Source organism: Rousettus aegyptiacus, unplaced genomic scaffold, assembly GCF_014176215.1.
Source record: "Rousettus aegyptiacus isolate mRouAeg1 unplaced genomic scaffold, mRouAeg1.p scaffold_m13_p_12, whole genome shotgun sequence".
Lineage (NCBI taxonomy): Eukaryota > Metazoa > Chordata > Mammalia > Chiroptera > Pteropodidae > Rousettus > Rousettus aegyptiacus.
The window spans coordinates 9,507,329-9,515,972 of NW_023416287.1; the positions used below are offsets into that span (position 1 = coordinate 9,507,329).

Here is an 8,644-nt window from a genome sequence, read left to right on the forward strand (position 1 = left end):
ATCACCCCAAATTAATGTCCACTTGGAACCTCAGAATGTGACCTTTGGAAAAAAGGGTCTTTGCTGATGCGATCAAGTTAATGGATAAGGGGGAAAATATCTTTTCATTCTACCCTTCCAAATCGCAGCTGAGGCCCTTGTAACCAAAGGGATTAACAGGAGAAAGCATACAAATTTATTTAACAAGTTTTACATGACATGGGAGGCTTTCTAAGGAAATGAAGACCCAGTGTTTTTGTACTAGGTTTGATGATGAGTAGAGAGTATTGGGAAAATGTGATAAAACAAAAAAGGGGCATGAGCTAAGAGCAGTAAACTGGGGGAAACTTAGCGAGGCCTATTCTTTCAGATGCTTCTCCTCAACCCTCCGTCTTCAGAGATAAGGATGTTCCTTAAGGTCATCGGAGGTGGAGGGAGGGCACCTCTCACATGAAGGTCTTATGACCTGCTTAAGGAGAAGGTCAGAAAGTCTTTCCTGTACCAGCTGCTTCTCAAATTCCTTCAGCTTAAAATATTCCATATGCCAAAGTACCATATCTTAGAGTAGTGTGTCTTGAATCCCATCATTAAGATGAGGTCATACCGGATTAACGTGGGTCCTAATCCAATGGCTTGTGTCCTTATAAGAAGAGACACACAGACACACAGAGAAGAAGGTCATGTGACAACAGAGGCAGAGATCGGAGTGATGTACCCACAAGCAAGGAACACAGAGCACAGAAGCCAGGTGAGAGGCATGAAATGGATCTTCCCATAGGGCGTCCGGAACAAACCTGCAGCCACCTTAACTTTGGACTTCTAGCCTCCAGAAGTGTGAGAGAATAAATGTCTGTCTTCTTAAGCCACCAAGTTTGTGGTGGGTTTTTATTACAGCAGCCACAGGAAAATGATAAACACCTATTAAAATTTCTAAAGAGGGGGCAATGAATTCAGTCACATTTTTTTTAAGCTTACAAAAACATACTTTCTTCCAAAAGCTTTATCGATTTTTTTAAAAAATATCAATTAAAATTGAAATTGAGTCAAGATCAGACATCTCTTTTTATACCTACCTTGGGGCATCTGATCTCAATCAGTCATTTAACATTGCAGTTCTCTTTCCTGGTCCAAGTGACAAGCTTTTGAGTACAAATCCCACCTCTCTCTGCTCTCTTTGCTATGGCTAGGTATGATACCTATAAACTATGAAATCAAACCTACCCTACAATGACAATTACACAGCAATTTTGTATTCCTTTTGGCAAGGACAGTGTGGGGACTCAGGGAAATGAAAATAAAATATACAATAGGGAAGTCGATTGTGGGTGGTGGAGGTGATAACTGCTGCGGTCAGTCTAGTGATTAAGAGCAAAGATCTCAATGACAGAGTCACAATTAACCGGCGTAACTTAACTTCTCTCAGCATCAGCTTCCTCCGTAAACTGAGGTTTTTACCTCCTGCTTCTCAGTGTGAGGTTTAAATGAGATGATACATGAAAAGCCCTCAGCATAGAACCTAGCATGTAATAAGTGCTCAATATAGTTTGGCTTTAAAATTTGAACTATTTAATTTTTAAATAGAAAATACATTCGCAAGGTTCAAAAAGAAAAATGACACAAAAAGGAATACACGGAGAGAACTGACTTCCGCCCATCCCCGTCCACCCGGTTCCTCCCTCTCCCCCTACCGTTGGTAAACACTGTTGTTAGTTTCTTGTGCATACTTCCTGTATTTCTTTAAGCAGATATAAATATTTAGCCTCCTTATACAAAAGGTGGTATCCGGTATAAATTTTTTCTGCACCTTGCTTTTTTCATCTAACAACATATTCTGAAGACCATTCCCTGTCAGTAAAAATAGAGCTTCCTTATTTGTTATCACTATATACTGTTCCTACGGATGGAATCTGGTTGTTTCTACTCTTGCAATAACCAATAATGCAGTAATGCAAAACTCTGCACTCACTTTCTTCTGTATGTGTGCAGGTGTATCTGTAACATAGACATCTGAAAGTGGAATTGCTGGGTCAAAGGGAAAATGCCAGTATACTTTTGATGCATATTGGTAAATTATCCTCATAAAGGTTGTATCATTTTGTACTAGCAAGTTATGACAGTATCTGTTTTTCCTACAGCCTCCCCAACCCAGTATGTCTGAAGGATGGTTATTGCTTTGGTTATTGTTGTCGTGATTGTTGTTGCAATGTTATTTGTGGAAAAAAAAAACAAAACCCTTTTTTTTTGGACGTATTTTGTCTATAGATATATGTCATCTCCGACTTTATTTAAAGAAGTCACCTCAGAACAAGAACAGTCTGTAATGAAAGAGAAGCAATCAGAGAACCAGAAATGGTTTTTGGAAATTAAAACTATGACTCTTAGAAAACATTTTATATCCATAAATATGCTGGGAAATAGAATGAACATGGCCAAAGACCAAATCAGTGTTTGGGAATATCGGGGCGAGGAAATTCTTCATAATACAGAGATAACATTTTTTAGCAAAACGTGCTTTAAACCTACATTTTCATATCAAACAAGCATACTTCTAACAAAAATGAATTCAAGATGAATGCCAGAAAAATGAAAATGGAAACCAAAGCAAGCAGAAGTCTTGGTATGCAAGAGATGCCGGATTAACCTAAGAATGCATGACATACGGGCAGCAGGCCCAGGAAGACACAAGAACGAAAAATTAGAACATGAGGTCAACAGGCTCTATTAAACATGCCATAAAGGAGAGTGTAGGTGTTTTTTTTCCACACAGATTATATTATTAAAGATCTAGAATGTTCTAAAAACAAAAGGTAAAAGAAATGCATCCTGTCTGTCGGCAAGCTTAGTGTCTTGTTAGTGAAGGCAGAATAAATACTCACAGAGAGAATTTGGTGCAGGGAACTGGTGACATGAGTAATGGAAGATTAGAGAAGCCCACAGGAGACTGAAAGCCAGGGGTTGGAAGTGACAGTAAACAATGATGTGCTGACAAATGTTTAACAATTTGTTGTGTTTTCCAATGGTGGGGTATAAAGTATAAATTTTATACGTTAAGAGGTTAAAATAGTAAATTTTATGTTATGTGAATTTTATGCCAATAAACAATTTTAAAAAAGCATCGCTTGATTGCAAAACTTTAGGATTCTCAAGTACGTATATTGTCAAGACAACTAGAAAACAAAATAAAAATGAATCACTTAAAAAAAAAGAAAGAAAGTGACAAGGTAAGCCACAGACTTAGAGAAAATATTCATAAAATATACACATATCTGACAAAAGAATTACATTTAGAATATATAAATAACTCTTACAGTTCAATATAAACACAAAGATAAACAACCTGACAAAAAAATTGGATGAAAGGTTTGAACAGACAGTTCATGGAAAAAGACTTATGTATGCCCAGTAAGCGCATGAAAAGATACTCAATATTATTAGTAATCAGAAATGCAAACTAGAACCCCAAGTAAATACCATCACACACCTGTTAGAATATCTTCTTTAAAAAAACGACCCTACTAAATGGTCTCTAGGATGTGGAGCAACTGGAACTCTCATTCATTGCCGGTAGGAATGCAAAATGGCATAGCCAGTTGGAAAAGAGTTTGGCCTTTTCTTAGAAAGTTAAACAAAGTTTATCATATGACTCAACAATCCTGCCTTGATTTTCTGTATCTTGATTGCGAAGGTGCTTACATGACCATATACATTTGTCAAAACACATAGAACTAAATGGGATGAATTTTACTGTATCTTATACCTCAGAAAGCCTGATTACTTTAAAACAAACAAAAACCAACTGGCAATAACAAGTTATGATAAGGATGTGGAGCAACTAGAATCCTCCTTTATTGTTGGGAGTATAACAGGGTGCACCCACTTTAGAAAACTTTTTGGTGATTTCTTATTACCATCAAACACACATCTAACATACAACACTCCTAAATACGTACTCGAGATAAATGAGTGTGGATGTCCACACAGGATTATACAACGATGTTCGTATAAACTCTTTTCATCACAGCAAAAAAATGGAAACAACCCAAATGTCCATTGATTGGTGAACGGATAACCAAATTGTGGTATATTAACATAGGGACTTTATTCTGTTTACTTTTGTATTTCGTGTACCTGGAATAGTTAGTTGCCTGCTTGGCACATAGTAGAGTGCTTAATAAGATCTTGTGATGGTTCTTGATTCTAAAATTTGAATAGGCAGCACCAGTAATCATATGATTATATAAATAGTTTCCACTATAGAACAACCATGTTATTGGACCAAAAATAAAAAGAAATGAAACTTCCTCTATGGCCCCATCTTCCACCAAGGGGTCCTGGTCCCAGGGCTTCAGTAACATCTCCCATCATCCCAAAGTATAGTGACACCTTTCTACCAATGGAGCTGATTTATAAATTTTTTCTTTTATGGTTAGTGTTTATGGTGTCCCGTCTAAGAAATCTTCGCCCATCCTAAGTGGGTCTATATTTTTTTTCTAAGAGCTTTAAATTTTTAGATTTATGTTTAGGCCTATGATCTATCTTGAATATTTTTCATGTATGATGTGAGGTAGGAGTTGGGTTAATCTTTTTAGTATGACTACCCAATTGTTCCAGCAATATTTTGTTGAAAAATAAAACTTTTCCCTCACTGAGTTACCTTGGTGCCTTTATTGAAAATAAAGTGGCCAGTCTATAGCCATGCCACCCTGATCAAGCCTGATCCCATCTGATCTCGGAAGCTAAGCAGGGTCAGGTCTGGTTAGGACTTGGATGGGAGACCACCTAGGAAGACCAGGTGCTGCAGGTGTAAAAAAATTGTAAAAATACAAAATAAAATGAAATAAATAAATAAAATGTAAAAACAAGGAATTGTAAGCTGACAAGGTCCTTGCAATCTGTGAGGTCAACCAAGGGTTCCCTCGCCTAAAAAAAAAATTAGTTGACCATATATATGTCAGTCCAAACTGACTTCTCTATTCTTTTCCATTGATCTATGTATTTATCCTTACTTTTTTTTTTTTTACCTTTCGAGACATGCAAATTGGCCCAGCGTACTCATACAAACAAAATAGCCCTAATTCATACAAGTCTTTTCTGAGCCTAGTCTGTGCAAGTCTCTGGGAATACAATGGTGCTTAAGACCCAACACCTTCCCTTTGCTCATGGAGTTTGGAGTAGTGACCATTGACTGATTGTCCCTGCTTATAATCCTGTCTCTCCTCAATTCACCACTGGAGAGCCACTGTCCATTCATGCTCATCCCATGGGGTTCATATGACCTCAACGCCCCCTTCCTCAGGTGGACAAGGAACCTCTGCTTCTATGGCCAACACTAAGGCATTTCTCTAGAATTACTGGGAAAACGTAGTTTTCTTTCTCTGCAGTTTTGAAGTTGGGGAGCCGAAGGTGGCCACTATCACTTGAGATTGGTGTCAACATGAAGGGCATCAGAGCTCATAGGCAGAGACTGACAGATACCCGCCATTTGAGCAGCTGGTTCCAGCTGCGCCTGAAGCTTGTGCCTGGGCTTTCCAATTCTAACTCATTAAATTCCCTTTAAAAAAAAAATAAAATTTAAGATTGTTTGAGTTAAGCCTACTTCCTTCTGCTAAACATAAAGGAATAAGGAAAAAGGCAGGGTCAACATGGACAACTGAGAGAATTTCCCTGGCCGACTTTTTGGATAATTCTTACTGAATTCCCTTCTTTTGGATACCTCGGTCCTGCCCCTTGAGCCAATCAATCAACAGGTCCTTAGAGAGCAGTATTTTTCACACTGATGTTTATGACCCGCTAGTGAGTCATGAAACAAATTTAATGGGTTATGGCTAGCACTTTTTTTTTTTAATGAAATAGAAGAGATTAGAAAGAATAGAAACTATCAGAGTGCATTGTATGTTGTAAAGCTAAGTATTATTTAATAAAACCTTTCTGTCGTATGCATGTGTGCAGTGTATTTAAAATATATTTCCTCTCTATGAGCAACTAATTGTCTATTATATTTCAATAAAGCTTGAGAAAAATAAAAATAAAATAAAATAAATTTCTTCCTGTGGGATACAGTCAAATCAGTATGAAAATCACCACTACAGAGTAATTTGTGACAAATACTGTGGGTTGCCTACCCAATAACCACTCCCCTCTTTTTCTTTACTAAGAGAACTGCGATTTTGTTCAGGAGTGGAAGCAGCCATGTGTTTACGAAGAAGTTGAGCTGCGCAGAGTTAGGGGTGAGGGTTAAATCCCTTCATAGCCCATGAGGGCAGGAATGTTCTACAAAGGATGTTTAGCAGGTAAAAATACAGACATCTACTCCATAGCTCCTTCTCTATCTCCTAGTTCATTTGAGGTATCAGAAATAGCCAAGGAAACTAGTGAGCAAAAGCAATCTTCGATGGCTTCATTGCCGAGCAAAGACTGAATGCTCTTTTCTTTGGGAGTAGGGTGCTGTGAGCATTCATATTAAGTATTTAATCACATCAGTCAATATGGGAGATTCTGGATATACTTTAGGAAAGACTGAATAATTCATATTTGACTCATAATGCGTACATATTCTAATGCCAAATAAGTGGAAAATGATATACCAGAAATACTGTCCATGCAAATATGCATCTTTACATTGTACATGAAGAAGACGCCACAGCTTAACTGATAACAATAAAGCCAAAGAAACGGTAATTTTAATTCTATGTTGTTTCATTTAATTGACTACAGTGCGATAAAAGCAGGTTTATGCTTTAAAGGGTATTTATTTATTTATTTTTTAGGTGAGGCAACCCTTGGTTGACCTCATAGATTGCAAGGACCTTGTCAGTTTACAACCCCTTATTATTATTATTTTTTACGCCTACAGCACCTGGTCTTCCTAGGTGGTTTCCCATCCAAGTACTAACCAGGCCCAACCCTGCTTAGCTTCCAAGATCAGACGGGATCGCGCTGGTTCAGGGTGGCATGGCCATAGATGACTTAAAAATTCTTTTTCCAGTTTTATTGAGAAATGATTGACATACATCGCTGTTTAGTTTTAAGGCATACAGCAGGATGGTTTGATTTACGTATATTGTTAAATGAATGGTGCATTTATCACGTTCAGCTAACATCCATCTTCTCATAAAGATACAATAAAAGGAAAGGAAAGAAAAAAAGAGAAAAGAAAAAATGCTTTTGTAATGAGAACTAGTAGGATCTACTTTCTTAAAAATTTTCTTGTCCGTGAGACAGCTGTGTTAGCTATGGTCATCGTGTGGCACAGTAAGTTCCTACCACTTATTTATTATATAACTGGAAGTTTGTAACTTCTGACCACCTTCCCTCAAATTCTCCTCCTCCATTCTCAAAGTTTTTGTACACGTATATGCACATGTATATAATTTTAGGTAAAATCATAAAGGTGACCATATCTTATATATTGGGAGGGGGTTCCTTTTCTAGTAAAATCTTTTTGGTTTTCTCTTCCTTTTTCTGGTTGGCTTCCTCGACTTCTTTTCTTCTTTTCCTCCTCCTCCTTCCTCATCTCTAGTTTGTACACTCCCAGCTTTTTCTCCATGCCTATGTAATTTCATACAAATGCATATACACACATGTATTTGGACACAAATACAAATATACAAAGAAATACATATATATGTGCACACACACACATAAACATACTGGATACGCAGGAGTTTAAATAAATAGGATGAAGTTATCCTCTCTTTTCTACCCTCTGCTTTTTTTCATTTAACAGTTTCACATGGAAATCCCTGCAGGTCATCTGGCAAAAAGCATTTTAATGCTTGTGCAATATTCTGTAGTATAGCTATACCATGATCTACTCCACCTCTCTCTACGGATGGGTATTTACTTTGTTTGCCATTTTTGCCACTATAAACAATACTGCATGCATCTTCCTGCACTCATATCCTTATATACTGGTTCCTAAGAGTGGAACCCATCCCGTAGAAATGTTAAAAGACATTGTTCAAATGTCACAACAATATACAAGTATATAAGGATTTCCTCCATACGGCCACCAGCAATAACCGTTATGGCTCTTCCTTTTTATTTTTTCCCTCTTCCTTCTCTTCCTCCTCCTCTTCCTTCTAAACTGAGGTGAAATTCACATAACATAAAATTAGCCATATGGGGTATTCAGCAGAGTGTAACCATCACCTCTATCCACCCAGTACTACAACATCTTCATCACTTAAAAAGGAAACCCCATACCCATTAGCAGTCATTCCCTATTCCCCAGCCCCCCGCTCCCACCCTTGCCGACTGTGAATCTACTTTCTGTCTCTCTAGATTTACCTATTATGGACGTTTCATATAAATGGGATCATACAATATGTGGTCTTCTGTAACTGGCTCCTTTCACTTAGCATAATGTTTCAAGGCTCACTCAGGAAGCATGTATCAGTACTTCATTCCCTTTTGTGACTGGATAATATTTCATTGTATGGATGCAGCACATTTTGTTGATTCATCATTTGATGGACATTTGGGTTGTTTCCACTATTTGGCTATTATGAAGAACGCATCTATGAACATTCTTGTACAAGTTTTTATGTGGACATAGGTTTTCAGTTCTCTCGAGTATCTACCTAGGAGTAGAATTGCTCGGTCATAAGATAATTTTATGTTTAATTTTTTGAGGAGGTGCCAAACTGTTTTCTACAGTGGCTGC

The 8,644-nt window shown here is 37.5% G+C and overlaps 2 pseudogenes; one reads left to right on the top strand and one right to left on the bottom strand.

Annotated features, from left to right (window-relative positions):
• Window positions 1-4,664: 4,664 nt before the first annotated feature.
• On the top strand, window positions 4,665-4,783 carry LOC118610461 (annotated as a pseudogene).
• A 2,040-nt stretch (window positions 4,784-6,823) lies between these two features.
• Window positions 6,824-6,942, bottom strand: LOC118610113 (annotated as a pseudogene).
• Window positions 6,943-8,644: the final 1,702 nt, after the last annotated feature.